The sequence below is a fragment of the Somniosus microcephalus genome, chromosome 9 (genome assembly GCF_052327205.1).
Source record: "Somniosus microcephalus isolate GS21.2 chromosome 9, FLI_Smic_1.0, whole genome shotgun sequence".
Taxonomy (NCBI): Eukaryota; Metazoa; Chordata; class Chondrichthyes; order Squaliformes; family Somniosidae; genus Somniosus; species Somniosus microcephalus.
This window is the reverse complement of record NC_140995.1, coordinates 212,828,900-212,850,101: the sequence shown is the minus strand read 5'-3', so window position 1 is coordinate 212,850,101 and position 21,202 is coordinate 212,828,900. Positions and strand designations below refer to the sequence as shown.

The following is a 21,202-nucleotide window of genomic DNA, read 5'->3' as shown; positions in this document are numbered from 1 at the left end:
TTTCTATAGCTTTTGTTTATCCGGAATTTTTGATGAACCAGCACCACGTCGGTCCCGTCGGTGCCGGATAAAAAAAAGTTTCCTGTATGTGCTGAATGAAGTCGATAGACAGTAATAAATGGTTAACAACTGTTGTGATAAACTTTGATGAAAGTTAGGTTCTTTTCTTTTTCTTACAATCTATAAAAACTATCTGGCCTTCCTGTATTGGCAGGCTTTAGACAGAATCTCTGATTGGAACAGAAGTTGATGAAAAGCGTCAAAAATTTACCAATCAGATTTCAATAACTTTTTTTTGTCAAAAGCTGCCATATTTAAATAAATAAATCCCACACAACATTTATATTTGAATTAAATGGCTTGGCCTCTCCCCAAACATTGGTCTCCAGATAAACTGATTCATTCTGAATCAGTTGTATCAGGTTAAGCTGGGACATATTTGAATTTGGTTTTTAACCCCTTGTGTTTTAACCCAGAATTTGAGAGTTCAAATCTCACCATGGCAAGTTGTTCAATAAATCTGGTAATTTGCAGTGAGCTAGAAAATGACCAAGAAAGTTGCTGGATTATTCATTAATATCCTTCGGGGAAGGAAACCTGCCTCACCTACCAGTGCCACAACACGTGGTTGACTCTGAATGTGCGGAGGGCAACTGGGGATGAGCAATTAGGGATGAGCAATAACTGTTGCAATTGTGTTGTGGGCATAATCACTTGTCAGTGTTGCCCACATCCCAAGAATTCTTTTTTAATCTGCTGTGACAGAATTAAAGAAAACAAACGTGCTAAATTTTAGACAAAAGTGCTTCATTTTGTAAAGGTGTAAAGGCCTTAGAAAGGACATGCAGCCATAGCCACAACACAAAAGGAGTGTAATCTGTGTTTTGCTACATTTCATTCATACGCAGGAATGACGTATGAGGAGAGATTGGGTCGATTGGGCTTGTACTCGCTGGAGTTTAGAAGAATTAGAGGGGATCTCATTGAAACTTATAAAATTCTGACAGGACTGGACAGACTAGATGCAGGAAGGATATTCCCGATGGTCGGGGAGTCCAGAACCAGGGGTCACAGTCTAAGGATAAGGGGTAGGCCATTTAGGACAGAAATGAGGAGGAATTTCTTCACCCAGAGAGTGGTGAACCTGTGGAATTCTCTACCACAGAAGGCAGTAGAGGCCAATCCATTAAGGCCTAGAAATTCACTGGCGTCCTGAAGGAGTCGCGGCCGCCCGTCGCAAATTCACTTTCAACGCCCCAGACGGAAGCGTGGCACTACTCGAGGCGCCCCGCATCCCTCTTGGGGCGCTGCAACTGAAAATCGTAGCGCAATGTGCCGCAGCGCCACACGCTACGGCGCACTGCGGTACTGCAGGCCTTCCTCCCCTTCTTAAAGGGGAGTGGCCTGCTGCAGCGCGCTTGAAGAGCGCGAGTGCCGGCAAAAGAGCCCGGCACTGAGGAGAAGTGCTGGGCTCTTGGGACACAGCCGGCACTCTGCGGGAGGGGGTGGGCCCAGGAGGCCGGGGACGGCGGCGCAGGGAGGTGCTGGCAGGTGGCCAGCAAAAAAAATGGCCGCCCCGCACCTCAGTGCCCCTACCGCCGCAGGTAGGCTCTCCTGAACCGGTCACAAATTGCGACCGGCGTTAAAGCAGGGGGCGCTACTAAATTTCGCGTTCGAGGCGGTAGCGGCGCGCACCGATGACGTCATCGGTATCGGCGCAGCGCTAACGGCTACCGCCGCCATTAGCGTCCCGCTAAATTTAGCGGGAGGCGTGGCCAGTGGCGCAAAACCCACTAAGTGCCCTCTTAGGGTGCTAACGGGTGGCGTAGCCCACTGAATTTCTAGGCCTAAATATATTCAAGAAGGAGTTGGATATATTTCTTAAGGCTAAAGGGATCGAGGGGTATGGGGAGAAAGCAGAGACCGGGTACTGAATTTGGATGATCAGCCATGATTGCATTGAATGGCGAAGCAGGCTCGAGGGGCCAAATGGCCTACTCCTGCTCCTATCTTCTATGTTTCTATGGTTCTATACATAAGAACATAAGAAATAGGAGCAGGAGTAGGCCATCCGGCCCCTCGAGCCTGCTCCACCATTCAATAAGATCATGGTTGATCTTCTACCTCAACTTCACTTTCCTGCACTATCCCCATATCCCTTGATTCGCTTACTATTCAAAAATCTATCGATCTCTGTCTTGAATATACTCAATGACTGAGCCTCCACCCCCCTCTGGGGTAGAGAATTCCAAAGATTCACCGCCCTCTGAGTGAAGAAATTTCTCCTCATCTCAGTCCTAAATGGCCGACCCCTTATTCTGAGACTGTGACCCCTGGTTCTAGACTCCCCAGCCAGGGGAAACATCCTCCCTGCATCTACCCTGTCAAACCCTGTAAGAATTTTGTATGTTTCAATGAGATCACCTCTCATTCTTCTAAACTCTAGAGAATATAGGCCCAGTCTACTCAATCTCTCCTCATAGGACAATCCCAGGAATCAGTCTGGTGAACTCCTTCTATGGCAAGTATATCCTTCCTTAGGGAAGGAGACCAAAACTGTACACAGTACTCCAGGTGTGATCTCACCCAGGGCCCTATATAATTGCAGTAAGACGTCTTTACTCTTATACACAAATCCTCTTGTAATAAAGGCCAACATACCATTTGCTTTCCTAATTGCTTGCTGTACCTGCATGTTAACTTTTAGTGATTCGTGTACAAGGGCACCCAGGTCCCTCTGAACACCAACATTTCCCAATCTCTCACCATTTAAAAAATACTCTGCTTTTCTATTTTTCCTACCAAAGTGGATAACTTCACATTTCTCCACATTATATTCCATTTGCCATGTTCTGGCCCACTCAGTCTGTCTATATCCCCTTGAAGCCCCTTTGCATTCTCCTCACAACTTACATTCACACCCAGCTTTGTATCATCAGCAAACTTGGATATATTACATTTGGACCCCTCATCCAAATTATTGATATAGATTGTGTGCAGCTAAGGCTCAAGCACTGATCCTTGTGGTACCCCACTAGTTACAGCCTGCCAACCCGAAAATGACCCGTTTATTCCTACTCTCTGTTTTCTGTCCATTAACCAATTCTCAATCCATGCTAGTATATTATCCCCAATCCTATGAGCCCTAATTTTGTTTAATAGCCTCTTGTGTGGCACCTTATCGAATGCCATCTGAAAATCCAAGTACACCACATCCACCAGTTTCCCCTATTCTGCTAGTCATAACCTCAAAATTAACAGATTTGTCAAACACGATTTCCCTTTCATAAATCCATGTTGACTCTGCCCAATCCTATCATTATTTTCTAAATGCCCTGTTACCACGTCCTTCATAATAGATTCTAACATTTTCCTATCTACTGATGTCAGGATAACTGGTCTGTAGTTCCCCATTTTCTCTCTCCCTCCTTTCTTAAATAGTGGGGTTACATCTGCTACCTTCCAGTCTGCGGGAACCGTTCCAGAATCTATGGAATTTTGAAAGATGACAACCAATGCATCCACTATCTCTATAGCCACCTCTTTCAAAACCCTAGAATGCAGGCCATCAGGTCCAAGGGATTTATCGGCTTTCAGTCCCATTAATTTCTCCAGTACAATTTTTTTTTACTAATACTAATTTCTTTCAGTTCCTGTTGACGGTATGCAGCCCTGAGGAGTGTATGTTAATGTGAATATTTATTTTTATTCTTTGCCTATCTGATCTGTCTTCCGTCCATGTTGGTCCTTTTTAATCCATTGTACTGTTCTCCATCAGGAGACAATCATAGAAATATAGAAACATAGAAGATAGGAGCAGGAGTAGGCCATTCAGCCCCTCGAGCCTGCTCCGCCATTCAATGCGATCATGGCTGATCATCCAAATTCAGTATCCTGTCCCTGCTTTCTCCCCATATCCCTTGATCCCCTTAGCCTTAAGAAATATATCTAACTCCTTCTTGAATATATTTAATAAATTGTTCTCAACTGTCTTCTGTGGTAGAGAATTCCACAGGTTCACCGCTCTCTGGGTGAAGAAATTCCTCCTCATCTCTGTCCTAAATGGCTTACCCCTTATCCTTCGACTGTGATCCCTGGTTCTAGACTCCCCTGCCATTGGGAACAGCCTTCCTGCATCTAGTCTGTCTAGTCCTGTTAGAATTTTATAAGTTTCAATGAGTTCCCCTCTCATTCTTCTAAACTCTAGCGAATATAAGCCTAATCGACCCAATCTCTCCTCATACGTCATTCCTGCCATCCCAGGTATCAGTCTGGTGAATCTTCACTGCACTCCCTCCATGGCAAGAACATCCTTCCTCAGATAAGGCGACCAAAACTGCACACAATACTCAAGTTGTGGTCTCACCAAGGCCCTGTACAACTGCAGCAAGACATCCTTGCTCCTGTACTCGAATCCTCTCGCTATGAAGGCCAGTATACCATTTGCGAATCCAGGCTGCAAACAGCATCAATCTGGATTCTTTGTTGACTCACTCCCTCAGTCCAGTTCTCCTAGTTCAACCAGCCTAGGCACATGAAAATGGTATTTGAGGGTAAGCCTTATGTCTTTATGTCAGACAAGTGAGTGGTGTTGCTGCTGCTATTGCCACTGCTGCTGTTTTTGCTTTTGTTGTTCAGGCTCTAGTATCCTCATTGAGAGAACATTCGTCTGTTGTTCTGTTTAAGAAAATGCATTTTTTGAAATGATCTGCTTATAGGAAAATAGGTAAAGCAAACAATAAAATCAAAACCACACAGGAATGTACTTCAAGGTGTATGGATATTCAGAGCCCATTGATATCCAGAGGTTGTTTTTATAACCTGACTGACACTTCAGCTGTTAAATTCCTGTACCTCCTGTAAAGGTTTCTTTGTGATTTCCACCACTAAAGTCCTCATTTTATTTTAGTCTGGTATCTCCACAACCTCCCCACTACACCCCCTGCCACCCCACCCTTCCCCAATAAGAAGTCAGGTTGTGTGTTCACCTAAAGCTGTGTGTTTACCTAAAGTACAGTCAATCAAGTTATGATCTTGTGTTACAAGAACATCACTGTGCACACTGTCACTGTAATGAAAACAACATGCGGATATTGATTGTACCCGCGATCAAGATAGTAACTTGTCAGTATTTATAAAAAGAAAGTGAATGGCCGGCTGATCCCTTGGGGCTAGTGAGATAGATTTTTGAATCTAGTTTCTTGAAAGCAGTTAACCACTTTTAAACCCTTTAATGGAATATCTACTGAATGGTTCATTTAATAGCGTATCAAAGAGTAAGCCTCACCTTCAATCTCTTTTCTGCAGATTCTTCTCTCCTCTGCACCGTGGATACTTTTGTGTAGCTGCTGCTCCACTCCTGCGAATTCTTATTATTCCCAGTTTTACTCTTCTCCCTTGCCTTGGGGGCCACATGTTGGTATAAGAATGGATGACTGCAACACGTGATGATACTTCCAGCTCGTAGATGCCCCACAGTCTGTACACAGCTCTCTCTTTATTCTACTTTGTTTCCAGCTTCTGCTCTTGGGTGACATTTCACTCCAGTTACTGGTGAGTCTTCTTCAAACTATGACGCAACTTAACTAAATGTTTTTGTGTTTTTACCTTTTGCGCCTGTTTTCTAGCAGTTTTTTCTCTGTTATTTCAGGAGTGTGCACTCATCGTTCATGATATTTGACCCTGGGCTCAGCTTCCAACCCCATACCCGCCCAATTCCCGGGGCACTGGCACCAGTACTGGGGAAAGTGGGATCTGTATCGTTGGGACGGTCGTCACCTGAACCGTGCTGGGACCAGTGTTCTGGCGAGTCATAAGAACATAACATAAGAACATAAGAAATAGGAGCAGGAGTAGGCCAATCGGCCCCTCGAGCCTGCTCCGCCATTCAATAAAATCATGGCTGATCTGATCCTAACCGCCAATCTACTATCACAGAACTATCTCCTGAATCTAACAGAATTAGACACACGAAATAGGAGCAGGATCAGGCTACACAGCCCCTGGGCCCGCTCCGCTACCCACAGGGCCATGACCGATCCGAACCTAGACTCATGTCCAAATTCCTGCCCGCTCTCTACTGCCCGAGTCGTATAACTAGGGCAGTAGAGAGGACTTTAAACTAAATATTGGGGGCATGGGATCAAATTTGGGAAGATGTGGTAATTCAAAGATTAGAGACAAGGCAATAGAGAAAGGTACCCTGTATTAATATGGGAAATGATAAACAGAACGTGACAGGAAGGGATAGCGAGGACAAATCTAAGAGTAAATCAACAGATAAGGCTCGAGGTTACAAAAATAATAAAAGGACAAAACTAAAGGCTCTGCATCTGAATGCACATAGCATTCGAAACAGAACAGATGAACTGATAGCGCAAATAGAAATAAATAAATATGATCTGATAGCCATTACAGAAACATGGCTGCAGGATGACATAGATTGGGACCTGAATATTGAAGGGTACATGACATTTAGGAAGGACAGGAAGGTGGAAAATGTGGAGGGGTGGCTCTGTTAATTAATGATGGTATTAGCACAATAGAGAGGGATGACCTAAGTTCAGGAAACCAGGATGTAGAAGCGGTTTGGGTAGAGATGAGAAATAATGAAGGCAAGATGTCACTTGTGGGAGTGGTGTACAGGCCCCCGAACAGTAACCACATGGTAGGATGGAGTATAAAGGAAGAAATAATGGGAGCTTGTCAGAAGGGTACAGCAATGATCATGGGGGATTTTAATCTGCATATAGACTAGAAAAATCAGATGGGCAAAGGTAGCATAGATGAGTTCATCGAATGTTTTTGGGATAGTTTCTTACAACAGCACGTTCTGGAGCCAACCAGAGAGCAGGCTATACTAGACCTGGTATTGTGCAACGAGATAGGATTAATTAATTAACGACCTCATAGTGAAGGCGCCCCTAGGTAGCAGCGATCATAATATGATTGAATTTTATATTCAGTTTGAGAGAGAGAAGAGTGGGTCCAAGACTAGTGTTTTAAACTTAAATAAGGGCAATTATGAGGGCGTGAAAGCAGAGCTAGCTAAAATGAACTGGCAAATTAGGTTAAGGGATAGGTCAATAGAGTTGCAGTGGCAGACATTTAAGGGGATATTTCAAAATACACAGAATATATACATTCCAACAAGAAAGAAAAATTCCAAGGGGAGGACCCACCATCCGTGGTTAACTAAAAAAGTTAAAGCTAGTATTAAACTTAAAGAAAAAACATATAATTGCGCAAAGATGGGCGGCAGGTCAGAAGATTGGACAGAATATAAAAAACAGCAAAGAATGACTAAAAGATTAATAAGGAGAGAAAAATTAGAATACGAGAGAAAGCTAGCTAGAAATATAAAAACAGATAGTAAGAGTTTCTATAGATATTTTAAAAAGAAAAGAGTTAATAAAGTGAGCATTGGTCCTATAAAAAGTGAGTCTGGGGAATTAATAATGGAAAATAAGGAGATGGCAGTTGAATTGAACAGGTATTTTGCATCGGTCTTCACTATAGAGGATACAAGTAACATCCCAGAAATAGCTGTAAATCAGGAAATGGAAGGGAGGGAGGAACTCAAGAAAATTATAATCACCAGGGAAGTGGTACTGAGCAAATTGTTGGCGCTGCGGGCTGACAAGTCCCCGGGTCCTGATGGACTTCATCCTAGGGTCTTAAAAGAAGTGGCTAGTGAGATAGTTGATGCGTTGGTTTTAATTTTCCAAAATTCCCTAGATTCAGGGAAGGTTCCATTAGATTGGAAAATAGTGAATGTAACTCCTTTATTCAAAAAGGGAGGGAGACAGAAAGCAGGAAACTACAGGCCAGTTAGCTTAACATCTGTCAGAGGGAAGATGTTAGAAGCAATTATTAAAGACGTTATAGGTATAGCAGGGCATTTAGAAAAGTTCAAAGTAATCAGGCAGAGTCAACATGGTTTTGTGCAAGGGAAATCATGTTTAACCAATTTAGGAAGTAACATGTGCTGTGGATAAAGGGGAACTGGTGGATGTACTGTACTTAGATTTCCAGAAGGCATTTGATAAGGTGCCACATCAAAGGTTATTGTGGAAAATAAAAGCTCATGGTGTAGGGGGTAACATATTGGCATGGATAGAAGATTGGCTAGCTAACAGGAAACAGAGAGTAGGCATAAATGGGTCATTTTCTGATTGGCAAGATGTAACGAGTGGTGTGCCACAGTGGTCAGTGCTGGGGCCTTAACTTTTTACAATTTATGTAATTGACTTGGATGAAGGGATCTAAAGTATGGTTGCTAAATGTAATGAAATGTGTTTGGCTTGCCTGTATTCGTTTTGCACTCATGTATATTACCCTCCCCCACACGGTGTATAGCTTCACTTCCTCTTTCCTGACTAACCTGGAATGTTCCAGGTCTTGGCTCTTGGCTCCGCCCCTGACTTCTCTTACATAAAGATCCCAGGATCTGTATGACTCATTCCTGCGAGCCAGTCAGTGTGCTGAGATGTTAGCTCTGATCTTAGTGATTAAAAGCCAACTTGTTAAAGTATAACTTCTAGTTTTGTGGTTATTGAAGGCACATCAATTTTAATCACTAAAGAATACTAGGATGGATCGACTCCTAAAACCAGAGCGTCTGGACTTGGATCCACATTCTGCTGAAGCATCAAATCAATTTGGACACTGGCTCAAATGCTTCGAACTCTTCACGAGGGCCTCATCCGCTAGCGAGGTAGATAAACTGAGTCTACTGACTACTCGCGTTAATCATCGGATTTATTCGTTCATCTGGGACGCCACCTCTTACACGGAGGCCATCACTATCCTGAAGGCCCAATACCAGAGGCCAGTAAACGAAGTGTACGCCAGACATCTGCTGGCTACACGCAGGCAGCGACCTGAGGAATCAATGGACGATTTCTTACAGGGCCTGAAGGACTTGGTCCGGGACTGTAACTGCAAGGCCGTGACGGCCAACGTGTACTCTGCCGAATTGGTCTGCGATTCCTTCATCACGGGCCTCAAATCGAATTATATCCGGCAGAGACTGCTGGAGAAGCAGGTCCTGGACTTAAAAAAGGCAGTGGCCACTGCGCGATCGCTGGACGTGGCCCAGAAAAACTCTGACTCTTATTCTTCCGGCCATGCGGCCCTCACCGCCTCGTGCGCGCCGAGCGGGCCGCCATCTTGGAATCAGCCATCTTCCCCATCCAGGTCTCAGACCAGCTCTGCGCCACCGGAGTCCCCACACAGAAGTTCACCCAGGAGTCCTACTACAGCGGCAATGTCTCGAGGCCCGAAATGCTACTTCTGCGGCCAGGCCAAGCACCCCAGACAACGATGCCCAGCAAAGGACGCTACATGCTTCAAATGTAAGAAAAAGGGGCATTTTAGCAAAGTCTGCAGGGAGAATCCGATTTCCAACTCCGTCACCGCCTCGTGCGTGCCGTGCGGGCCGCCACCTTGGGATCCGCCATCTTTTCCCGACTCAACGGCCGCCCAGGGCCCAACAGTGGCTTCGATCACGGTGGATCAATCCAGGCCACACCCGTTGACAAAATCCATGATGGACATACAGGTAAACGGGAATTTAACGAAATGTTTAATTGACTGTGGGAGTACCGAGAGTTTTATCCACCCTAGCCTGGTACGGCAGCACTCATTAACGGTAACCCCTACACGGAGCAGAATTGCTATGGCTGCTAAGCCCCACACTTCGGACATTTTGGGCTACTGTGTGGTAACACTGACTGTAAAAGGCACGGACTACAAGGATTTTAAATTCCTCGTGATGCCAGAACTCTGTGTTAATGTAATCTTGGGCCTGGACTTCCAGTGCCACCACGAAAGTGTCACGCTAGCATATGGCGGGTCCCAGCCGCCACTCACAGTCTGTGGCCTATCAACCTTAAAAATCAGCCCGCCCTCTTTATTCGCTAATCTCGCTCTGAACTGTAGGCCCATAGCGACCAAAAGTAGACGGTACAGTCTGGAAGACAGACACTTTATCAAGGCGGAAGTGGACAGACTCCTGCGGGAAGGCATTATTGAATGCAGTACCAGTCCGTGGCGTGCCCAAGTAGTCATAGTTAAAAATAGCGAAAAGAAACGGATGGTAATTGACTACAGCCAGACTGTTAATATTTATACCCAGCTGGACGCCTACCCTTTACCCCGCATATCAGAAATGGTCAACCAGATCGCGCAATACCGAGTCTTCTCGACTATCGACCTCAAATCCGCGTATCACCAGCTCCCCATTAGAACGGAGGACCGCCCATACACCGCCTTTGAGGCGAACGGACGCCTCTACCATTTTCTCAGAGTGCCCTTCGGGGTAACAAATGGGGTCTCGGTCTTCCAACGTGAGATGGACCGCATGGTTGACGAGAATAAACTACAAGCTACCTACCCCTATCTGGACAATGTCACTATCTGCGGGCACAACCAGCAAGACCACGATCTAAATCTTGCGAGATTTTTAAAAACTGCCCTAAAGCTGAATCTAACCTACAACGAAGACAAATGTGTCTTCAACACAACCCGTCTCTGTATCCTCGGCTGTGTGGTGGAAGATGGGGTAATTGGACCGGACCCTGACCGATTACGCCCCCTAAAGGAACTGCCCCTGCCACACAATCCCAAAGCTTTAAAAAGGTGCCTGGGATTTTTTTCGTATTATGCCCAATGGGTGCCCAATTACTCTGATTAGGCCCGACCCCTCATTAAATCGACGTCCTTCCCACTATCAGCTGAAGCTCGGGAGGCTTTCACCAGTATCAAACAGGACATTGAAAGGGCTGCACTGTGTGCAGTGGACGAAAGCATTCCCTTTCAAGTCGAAAGCGATGCGTCAGACTTTGCTTTAGCTGCGACCCTCAACCAGGCTGGGAGACCTGTGGCCTTCTTCTCCCGAACCCTTCAGGGACCTGAAATCAGGCACTCTTCTGTCAAGAAGGAGGCACAGGCTATAGTGGAGGCAGTGCGGCACTGGAGACACTACCTAGCCGGCAAACGTTTCACCCTGCTCACCGACCAGCGGTCGGTGGCTTTCATGTTTAATAACAAACAAAGGGGGAAAATCAAGAATGACAAAATACTCAGGTGGAGGATCGAACTATCCACGTTCGACTATGATATTATGTACAGGCCGGGAGCTCTTAATGAACCCCCAGACGCCCTATCGCGGGGAATGTGTGCCAGCATTCATACGGACAAATTACAGGGTCTCCACAACGACCTCTGTCACCCAGGGGTCACCCGACTATACCATTTTATAAAGTCCCGCAATCTGCCCCACTCCATCGAGGAGGTCAGGGCAATGACCAGAGCCTGCCGCATCTGTGCGGAATGCAAGCCTCGTTTCTACAGGCCTGACCGTGCACACCTTATCAAAGCCACACAGCCATTCGAGCGCCTAAGTCTGGACTTCAAGGGACCCCTTCCCTCTGCCGACCGTAACGTATACTTCCTCAATATCATCGATGAATATTCCCGCTTCCCCTTCGCCATTCCCTGCCCAGACATGACCAGTGCCACGGTCATCAAGTGTCTCGGTAATCTATTCTGCATGTTTGGCATGCCGAACTACATACACAGCGATAGGGGGACGTCATTTATGAGTGACGAACTGCACCAGTTCTTGCTCTCAAAGGGGATAGCCACTAGCAGAACCACTAGCTACAACCCCCGGGGTAATGGGCAAGTGGAAAGGGAGAATGCTACTGTTTGGAAGGCTGTCACATTAGCCTTAAAGTCAAAAGGCCTTCCGACCTCCCGCTGGCAGGAAGTCCTCCCAGACGTGCTCCACTGCATAAGGTCTCTGTTATGTACAGCCACTAACGCTACCCCTCACGAAAAGATGTTCGTTTTCCCCCGGAAATCCACCTCGGGCATATCTCTACCCGCGTGGCTGACGTCTCCGGGGACAGTACTATTGCGGAAGCACGTGAGAGGCCATAAAACGGACCCCCTTGTGGAAAAGGTACAGCTCCTCCATGCAAACCCTCAGTATGCCTATATCGAATACTCTGACGGGCGAGAGGACACTGTTTCCATAAAAGACCTCGCTCCCTCGGTGAGCGGAGAGAACGATGAGAGACTACCCGAGGAAGACCTACACCAAAAAGAGACAGGACGCCCAGAGGTATCAATACCCAACTTTAACCTGGAGGACACTGCAGATAACCTGGAAGACACTGCGGAGGCCCGGACAGCGGAGGAACCAGAATCCACTCCCCTAGAGGCACCCCAACCGGCTTTGCGCCGATCACTGAGAACCGCAAAATCTCCTGACAGACTCACTTATACCAACTTTTAAGAAACATCACCCCGATGGACTAAATCTAAAGAAGGGGTGAATGTAATGAAATGTGTTTGGCTTGCCTGTATTCGTTTTGCACTCATGTATATTACCCTCCCCCACACGGTGTATAATTTCACTTCCTCTTTCCTGACTAACCTGGAATGTTCCAGGTCTTGGCTCTTGGCTCCGCCCCTGACTTCTCTTACATAAAGATCCCAGGATCTGTATGACTCATTCCTGCGAGCCAGTCAGTGTGTTGAGATGTTAGCTCTGATCTTAGTGATTAAAAGCCAACTTGTTAAAGTATAACTTCTAGTTTTGTGGTTATTGAAGGCACATCAGCAGGGCATTTAGAAAAGTTCAAAGTAATCAGGCAGAGTCAACATGGTTTTGTGCAAGGGAAATCATGTTTAACCAATTTAGGAAGTAACATGTGCTGTGGATGAAGGGGAACCGGTGGATGTACTGTACTTAGATTTCCAGAAGGCATTTGATAAGGTGCCACATCAAAGGTTATTGTGGAAAATAAAAGCTCATGGTGTAGGGGGTAACATATTGGCATGGATAGAAGATTGGCTAGCTAACAGGAAACAGAGAGTAGGCATAAATGGGCCATTTTCTGATTGGCAAGATGTAACGAGTGGTGTGCCACAGGGATCAGTGCTGGGGCCTTAACTTTTTACAATTTATATAATTGACTTGGATGAAGGCATCTAAAGTATGGTTGCTAAATTTGCTGATGACACAAAGATAGGTAGGAAAATAAATTGTGAAGAGGACATTAGGAGGCTACAAAGGGATATAGATAACTTAAGTGAGTGGGTAAAGATCTGGCAAATGGAGTATAATGTGGGAAAATATGAAGTTGTCCATTTTGGCAGGAAGAATAAAAAAGAAGCATATAATCTAAATGGTGAGAGATTGCAGAGCTCTGAGATGCAGAGGGATCTGGGTGTCCTAGTGCATGAATCACAAAAGGTTACTATGCAGGTACAGCAAGTAATTAGGAAAGCTAATAGAATGTTATTGTTTATTGCGACGGGATTTGAATACAAAAGTAGGGAGGTTATGCTTCAGTTATACAGGGCATTGGTGAGACCACATCTGGAGTACTGTGTACAGTATTGGTCTCCTTATTTAAGGAAGGATGTAAATGCATTGGAAGCAGTTCAGAGAAGGTTTACCAGACTAATACCTTGAATGGGCGGGTTGTCTTATGAGGAAAGGTTGGACAGGCTAGGCTTGTATCCGCTGGAGTTTAGAAGAATAAGAGGTGACTTGATTGAAACATAAAAGATCCTGAGGGGTCTGGACAGGGTGGATGTAGAGAGGATGTTTCCTCTTGTAGGAGAATCTAGAACTAGGGGTCACTGTTTAAAAATAAGGGGTCGCCCATTTAAGACAGAGATGAGGAGAATTTTTTTCTCACAGAGGGTCGTGAGTCTTTGGAACTCTCTTCCTCAGAGGACGGTGGAAGCAGAGTCTTTGAATATTTTTAAGGCAGAGGTAGATAGATTCTTGGTAAGCAAGGGGGGTGAAAAGCTATCGGGGGTAGGCGGGAATATGGAGTAATCAGATCAGCTATGATCTTATTGAATGGCGGAGCAGGTCGAAGGGCCGAGTGGCCTACTCCTGCTCCTAATTCGTATGTTCGTATGTTCGCTCCATCACCAAGACCGCCTACTTCCACCTCCGTAATATCACCCGTCTCTGCTCCTGTCTCAGCCCATCTGATGCTGAAACCCTCATCCATGCTTTTGTTACCTTCAGATTTGACTATTCCAATGGTCTCCTGGCCGGCCTCCCATCTTTCACCCTCCGTAAACCTGAGCTCATCCAAAACTCCGCTGTCATATCCTAACTCGCATCAAGTCCTGTTACATATGATCACATAGGATTACATAGGATATACGGCACATAAACAGGCCATTCGGCCCAACCAGTCCATGCTGGTGTTTATGCTCCACTCAAGCCTCCTCCCGTCTTTTCTCATCTAAATCTATCAGCATAACCCTCCATTCCCTTCTCCCTCATATTCTTGTCTAGCCTCCCCTTAAATGCATCGATACTATTCGCTTCAACCACTCCCTGTGGTAGCGAGTTCCACATTCTCATCACCCTTTGGGTAAAGAAGTTTTTTCTGAATTCCCTATTGGAGTTCTTGGTGACTATCTTATATTGATGGCCTCTAGTTATGCTCTTCCCCACAAGTGGAAACATTCTCTCTGTATCCACTCTATCAACATTTTTCATAATTTTAAAGACTGGGTCACCCCTCAGCCTTCTTTTTTCAAGAGAAAAGAGACCCAGTCTGTTCATCCTTTCCTGATATGTATACCCTCGCATTTCTGCTATCATCCTCCTAAATTTTCTCTGCACCCTCTCCAGTGCCTCTATATCCTTTTTATGATATGGCGACCAGAACTGTACGCAGTACTCTAAATGTGGCCTAACCAAGGTTCGACACAGATTTAGCATAACTTCCCTACTTTTCAATTCTATCCCTCTAGAAATAAACCCTAGTGCTTGGTTTGCTTTTTTATGGCTTTGCTAACCTGTGTCGCAACTTTTCGTGATTTGTGTATTTGTACTCCGAGATCCCTTTGTTCCTCTACCCCACCTAGACTCGCACCCTTCGAGTAATAAGTGACCTCCTTATTCTTCCTACCAAAATGTAATACCTCACATTTATCTGTGTTCAACTTCATTTGCCAATTATATGCCCATTCTGCAAGTCCTCCTCAGTATTGACTAACCCCCCCCCAATTTGATGTAATCCGCAAATTTAGAAATTGTGTTTTTGATTCCAAAGTCTAAATCGTTAATATAAATTGTGAACAGCAGTAGTCCCAGCACTGATCCTTGTGGACCACCACCACCCATCTTCTGCCACTGTGAATAGCTACCTTTGACCCATCACCCTGTTCACCCATCACCCCTGTGCTTGGCTACTGGTCCAGCAATGCCTCAAATTTAAAATTCTCATCCTTATGTTCAAATCCCTCCATGGCCTCGCCCTCCCTATCTGTGTAACCTCATCCAGCCCAACAACCCTCCAAGATCTCTGCGCTCCTCCAATTCTGATCTCTTGTGCACCCTGATTTGCTTTGCCCCAGCAATGACGGCCGTACCTTCAGCAGCCAGGCCCTAAGCTCTGGAATTCCCTCGCTAAACTTCTCCACCTCTGCACCTCTCTCTCCTCCTTTAAGATGCTCCTTAAAACCTACCTCTTTGACCAAGCTTTTGGTCACCTGTTCTAATAGTTTTTTATGTGGGCCAGTGTCAAATTTTGTTTGTTTGATATCGTTGCTGTGAAGGGCCTTGGAGGTTGTTTTACTATGTCAAAGGCACTATATAAATGCAAGTTGCCGTGGTTGATATTGTGTGTGGCTTTGAATTTGTTTTGTTTAGTCGTTTTCCATCAGTCAGGCATTTAAAAATTGTTTTTTTCATTTTGACTTCAGATAACATCCTAATCTTTTTTAGGTCTGAAGCATTATTTCAGCCAGAGTGCGAAACTATTAATGTTTTCAGTACTGTTTTGTAGCTACAGCGGTTTCTGTTTTTTTGCATCCGCACTGTTGTGCAGGTGTTGCTGTGTTTCAGCATCTGTCAGTATTTGCAGCACACTGCATGGTACTCTTCCACATACCTATGTTCCCATAGCCTGCACTTGGAAATTGGCTTGCTGTGGTGTGGTTCAGAAGATTTTCTCAAGCTAGTGTGGGTGGATTTGAGATTTCATAACTTTCTTTCTCAGAAAACAGAGCATGGTCAGTGTTTTTAACCTGTTCTTGTTTTTAACCTAGACGTGGAAGCCTCCACCCACAACTCTGAAGATGCATCGATAAATTTTGCTCTTCGGGTCCCGATGCTCGTTGTTTCTGATGACCACCAATACCCATCCTGTCTGTCACCTAGATGATGCGCTGTTGGTAGAAGTGAACCAGGTCCATCTCCATACCATCATTCTCCTTTCAAAGAAGGTCAGTGTAGTCCCTGTGTCTCCATCACTACTCCCTGTGTTACATTGGGTTTCTGGTAGAATTTCTCCCCTACTGACTGGCTCCACCCAGCCGGTGTCTGGAGCAAAGTTTCCCTCACCACTGTAAGCTTTCTTTGACAGCTAAGGCCTGGCTTCTGAAACGTGATCTGGCACCAACTTGAACCATCAGCACATCTGGATAACTAGGCTGAGATCCGTGTACGTTCACCCGGGCACCCATCTATCCTTTGATTCTACAATTTACTGCAACCTGGGATTTGTATTGGTGCTGCTACTTTATTGCTGGAGGTAGTAAAACCCCGTAACTTATTAATTGACAAGAGGCTATTGGCTACCTCATGATGAATGAATTTGTTCCGATTTGGATTTTGCTGCTCCTTAAAGCAAGTTCCTAAAATTGTCAACTTTCTGTTTCACCACCCAATAACTTTGACTCCTGTCATATTTCTGTAAGATTTTCTTTTTCTTTTAATCTCCCTCTGTATCATTGCCCGACAGAAAGGCATCTTCCAGGAACTACTCTGGCCACGTCCACCAAATATCTCAGCAGAGATTGGGAACTCAATATCTAGGAAATTATTAGGAAGAGCCCAAACCCTACCAAAGAATGCCAGTTGGGAGCACTCTTGCCTCTGAATCAAGAGTTTATTGTTTTAAGCTCCACTCCAGGATTTATGTGCACAATCTAGGCTAACGGTCCAGTGCAGTACTGAGGGAGCCCTGCATTGTTGGAGGTGTTGTCCTTTGAAGCAGACGTTGAACTGACTCATGTGGATGTTAACTGTCTCTTGGGACTACTCGTAGAAGAGCAGGGAGCTTTCAGTTGCCTTGACCAACATTCCTCCTTCAACAAACAGCACTAGAATCAGATTACGTGGTCTCTTGCTGTTTGTTGCTTAATCCTATTGATGGCTCAAAAATACTGGGCCATGCAGTCGAAGAAGGTTCAGGGTTGAGTTCATGGACTGCGCTGAGTTGGTTGGATTTAGTTGACATTCCAAACTAGGGAAGGGAAGAAATCAGCCAGAATTTCCTTTCCTGATTGCAATCTTGCGAACCCTGCTTGAAAGTGTGGATTTGGGTCTGCCCCCAAGGTGAATAGCCCTTGAATAATATCAAGGCTTCCATGTGAAGAATGGCTGTTTCAGTGATGCACTGGAGGTAGTCAGTTAAACTGTACACCGCGCTGCGATACTGGCCTAGAAATCCGCTAAAGCCTGAAAACGGGCGGTGCCAGCGCAGACCGAGGTTAACCCCCGCGGGTAAAAGGAGCGCAGGCATCACCGTCATTTTGGTACTGCCTGCTGTTTTAAATGAGCGCCGTGCCAAACTTACCGTGTAATGCGCTCTTTCAGGCGACACGATCAGCAGGAGGCCGAAAGGTCGGGTCTAAACTATCTGTGCGGTGTTATCAGGAAATCGCGATTTAGGAAAGTGAAGTGGAATGTTGCTGGTTATGTCTCTCCTGTCTTGTAGGTTGACAGAGAGGGTATGTGAGATAAATCAGAGCCTAAAAATACACTGAGCTGTCAGGTTTTAAAGAATGCAACCTGCAGTTTAGCTGAATTCTATGTTTAATTCGACTGCTGATGCTCTCAAATATTTAGCCGGCCAATTTGTCAAGTACAATTATTAATCAAAAAAAGTCATCATTAACCGATTAAATGACTGCAATTTGGGTGGACTCGTTCTAGCAGTTTGAGGTTCCAAGTACTTGAAGTTATGAGAGCTCATGCTACATGTGTCATCAAATTCCTGATTACACCATCGAGTACAAACAATGCCAAAATTATTGCAACAGTGCTCAGTTAAGAATGCAAACCTGTCACAGAGCCTGGGGTCGGTGGGGCTGCACTTACTCTGCATAGTTATTGAAGACTCTCAGTGATCTTGAGATCTCCGCCGCTTTCTCCTGGATCTACACGCTGGCAACGGCTGCACGCACAGGCGTGCTTTGGAGAGGGCGGTAAAAGGAGCGGCGATGTCCAAAATCGCTCAGCGTGCGTCAATTCGGCGTTGCACGCCAATTAACGTCACGCTCTTGATCGTTAAAATATTTGAGGCAAGCGTAGGCAACGGCAGCGCTGCCGACCCGTCCAGTATGGCGGCCGCCGCGTTCTGCGCCGGAAGTGGGCGGAAGCGAGGCGGCCGCCATTCTTTCTTCAAAACCTGCTTTAATGGCCGGCGCTCAAGGCTCCAATTTCTAGGCCACTATCTTCAGGAGAGGTGTGGAGGAAAAGAGAACATGGTTAATGGTTTTACTTTGTAACTAATGTTAATTTTAGAGTAGAACTAGTATAAGTTAAGCTAGCTTATTGGTTGTATGTTCATGGCATCATTTTGGATTCATCTAATGTTAGCTGGCATGTGCATCATGGTACTTTAGCACACACAACTCTTAAGCATGCAACATTTTCAGGCCCCTTCCAATGAACAAACTGGATGTAACACCACCTGTAGCAGAATCCTTCAGCACTCCTAGGGCTCGAATTTCCAAGCTCTGTGGAGGTGGGTTTGGAAGCGGGAGCGGTGGGAAAATTGCAGAATCGGGGGGCACGAATCCATCACGCCCCCAACCCGCCTCCGTGCCAATGTCCCAGGAGGCGGGTATCCGACCTGTGCTGGGAGCCGCCTCCCCAAGGCGGGAAGGGGATTAGTGCCAATTAACTGCCTGTTAACAGGTACAGGAAACTTTCAATTTACCGGCACCTAAATAACCGGAAATCTTGGTTAACCGGCAAAATTCAGGAGTAGGTTCAGGTAACTTTTATTACTTGCCTTCCTCCATCTGTTGCTGTGCAAGGGTGTGGCTGCAGCTGTTGCTAAGCTACAGATACGCTTGCAACTTGTGGCCATTGTTCTGAACCTGTTGCTAAGCAACAGGGTTTGTTGCTTTATACGGAGCTCTCAGCTCCGTATCTTTTACTATAGCTTTCGGTTATCCGGAATTTTTGATGAACCGGCACCACGTCGGTCCCGTCCGTGCCGGATAAAAAAAAGTTTCCTGTAGTTAACAGGCAGTTTTTTGCCTAATCCCTATTTTTAGCCCTGAAGTGTGGGCTTCCCGACGGCTCCGCACCACGCCAAGTTAGCGAGGCAGACCGTCGGTCTGAAGGGGTTGGAGGGGTTGAGATGTCCGTTGTGCAGGTGAGTGATGGGTGCATGTTTGCAGAGGTAAGTGTGTGAGGTAAGTGTAACGTGTTTTAATAAGTTTTACTTACCTTTACTTTCTCCTGCAGGCTTCCTTCCTTCAGGTCTCGGGAGGCCCTCAGCTCACAGGCACAGAAAGCAGAATGGCCGCTGAAATGTCAAAATCTGCAGCCTCTGCTTTCTGGTCTGGAGAGATCTCTAACTGAGTCTGAGTAGAAGGACTCAAGTTAGAAGACAGATTGTCAGTGTTTGACAGCTTCACAGAGCTGTCAAACGCTGATTTTTCATCTGTCAAAAGCTCTTGACAGATGAAACGTCAATCACTGACGTCACCAGTAACCAGGTGTCCCTTAATTGACCTGCTGAACCCGCTGGGCAGGCTTAACAAGGTCAATCAAGGGAAAATAGCGTGGGTTGGCCACAAGTCGGTGGAGGCGGGACTACAACCCAAAAAGTGGGAGTCCCGCCTCCATCACGTCCCCATTGACAAAATCCAGCCCCTAATGTCTGCAGCAATAAGACGGAAAGAATTACCACGTGGCTCCTATTTTTCTGGCTCTTTAGCTTTGAAAAGGCAGCAGGTGGCCAACCTAACCATGTGGAGTGTCCCTAGACAGATAAACGGCAGCAGTGTCCTGGGTTGATGAGCTGCACAGTTTCAGCGGGTTAAGCTATACAAATACTTGGAGCGCCCTAAGCCTTTTCTCTTGCCAACCTGCACCTCATCTCTCTGGCCTTGGTGTGTCCCTACAGGAAGATAGTGTGCTCTCTCTATCATGTAAACAGAAGCTCTACTTTGTGTGGATTTCTCAGTTGTTTGGTTTGGAGACTCCTCAGTATGTTGATGGGTTCATGTCTCTGTCAGACACCTGGTTTACCAAAAAGGAGAATTGTTTCCCTGCAATTGTTTTTTTAATTTGTTCCTGGGATGTGGACATCGCCGGCAAGGCCAGCATTTATTGCCCATCCCTAATTTCCCTTGAGAAGGTGGTGGTGAGCCGCCTTCTTGAACTGCTGCAGTTCGTGTGGTGAAGGTACTCCCAAAGTGCTGTTAGGTAGGGAGTTCCAGGAATTTGATCCCATGACGATGAAGGAACGGCGATATACTCCCAAGTCAGGATGGTGTGTGACTTGGCGGTGATGTTGTTCCCATGCGCCTTGTCCTTCTAGGTGGTAGAGTTCGCGGGTTTGGGAGGTGCTGCCGAAGAAGACTTGGCGAGTTGCTGCAGTGCATTTTGTAGATGGTCACACACTGCAGCCACGGTACGCCGGTGGTATTGTACTTTGTGCTTTGTCGTCCTTTCGTAAAAAAAATTAAATTTAGTGTTTACAACCCCGCATAGGGCTGAGGCTTAGCCTTTACAAACTTTTGATCTGTGCCTTTTAGGAACTAATTCCAAATGTTAATTCCATAAAGTAAGTGATGTGCATTTAACAGTATAATGGGAGGGGAGAGGACGTAAACACAATTAAATTTGCAGACTGATGCTTGGTACTTTGCTGCTTCCTGCAATTGTCTTACCCACTTGTTCAAATTCTAACAGCATTTCAAAGCAGTCTATCCAACAGGACAAAGCCACTGTGCGAAGTACTTGTGCAACTCTTCTGAGTGACGATATTGTACATAGTCTGCACTCTTAAGATGGACATTGTCAGACAGCAATTATTTTCTTAAAGCAGGAAAAGTAACAACCAATAAATAGTGTTACTATTTCACTGGCTGTCATATATGGAGGAAAATACCCTTTGGCTAGGGT

General features: G+C 45.7%; 1 long non-coding RNA gene across 1 annotated transcript in view; it reads left to right on the top strand.

Annotated features, from left to right (window-relative positions):
• LOC147113004 (uncharacterized) overlaps positions 1-21,202 on the top strand; it is a 459,408-nt gene that overhangs the window by 244,481 nt on the left and 193,725 nt on the right. The window contains exons 3-4 of the long non-coding RNA XR_015079613.1: positions 5,308-5,553; positions 16,099-16,275. This is a non-coding gene — a long non-coding RNA (uncharacterized LOC147113004). The remainder of the gene's footprint in view (positions 1-5,307; positions 5,554-16,098; positions 16,276-21,202) is intronic.